Source organism: Octopus bimaculoides, chromosome 18, assembly GCF_001194135.2.
Source record: "Octopus bimaculoides isolate UCB-OBI-ISO-001 chromosome 18, ASM119413v2, whole genome shotgun sequence".
Taxonomy (NCBI): Eukaryota; Metazoa; Mollusca; class Cephalopoda; order Octopoda; family Octopodidae; genus Octopus; species Octopus bimaculoides.
Window position 1 is genome coordinate 49850352 of NC_068998.1, and position 1195 is coordinate 49851546.

At 30.5% G+C, this 1195-nt stretch overlaps 1 long non-coding RNA gene across 1 annotated transcript in view; it reads right to left on the bottom strand.

The window, feature by feature from the left end:
- Positions 1 to 586, bottom strand: part of LOC128249903 (uncharacterized) — a 3798-nt gene extending 3212 nt beyond the window's left edge. The window contains exon 1 of the long non-coding RNA XR_008266051.1: positions 420 to 586. This is a non-coding gene — a long non-coding RNA (uncharacterized LOC128249903). The remainder of the gene's footprint in view (positions 1 to 419) is intronic.
- Positions 587 to 1195: the final 609 nt, after the last annotated feature.

A 1195-nucleotide genomic window follows, 5' to 3' on the forward strand; every position in this document is an offset into this window, starting at 1 on the left:
TATATATATATATATATATATATATATATGTATGTATATATATATATATATAATATAAACGTACTTCTAACAAAACTCCTCGCTTAATAAATGAAAAATTGCATTGTAAATAAACGACGCATAGAAACATACCTATCATGATTGTACATCCGGATGGAAGACACACACAGAAGGCCCCTAATTCGTCATCAGTTATCAACCAAAATGTTAATTTTCAGTTTTGTAGCATTAATGATTAGAGTGAATACTTCACTGAATTTTGGTTGATAACTGGTGAGGAATTAGGGACCCTAACTTTCTGTGTCCCATTGATTTTATACTCAGTATAATGCATTTTTCATTTATTACAAATATATACATTTATAAATTCAATGTTTTTAAAATATGAAATATTTTCTTTATAAAGAACCTGAACATACTTGCAGTAGTATATGTCGATTTTATGTAAGGGATATATATCCATACATTTTTTACAATATTTCCTTCCCGGTTCGTAGCAAAATTCTGATACCGCAGAATAGAGATCTGGCCAGACTTGACAAGAATATTTAATTTTATTTAGCCATATAATAAATAGTAGAGATAGTCTCTGACTGCCGTTTCTTCAATATCGTACTATTAAAAATATTAAATCCCAGTACTAAAGATATTAATAAAAATAGTCTTAATAACGAAAGCAAAGTTGCTTGCAGTAGAATTTGTCAATTTCAAGTAGAAGATATCTTCTCATAACTCTCTCGCAAATGCCTTTGAAAATATCGTAGCATGTATCATAAAATTTCACAGCATCTATAAATTGAAGAACGTGTGATTTATTCAATAGATATTTATTTTTCATCGTTTCCTTTATTTCACTCATTCGATATTTGTCATACTTTGGTACTGGCTTCATGTGTTTACGGTTAGATAGTCATTTATAGTGAGGGAAAACGGATGCTAGCAATTCCAAATTTGGACAAATGATGAGAGAAGGAATGGGGTAATATATTCTGGAGAGGGAGAAAGATAGGTAGATGGTAGTTTTGTATTCGTTATATTCTTATCACTACAGCAAGTGCTACAACTGTCCATTAAATGAAGCGCAAGGGTGAAGAAAGAGAAGTGTTATGGTAGAGGGAAAGTGAAAGAAACAAATCTTACCATAAACTGAAGGAGAAGAAGAAGAAGAAGAAGAAGAAGAAGAAGAAGAAGAAGA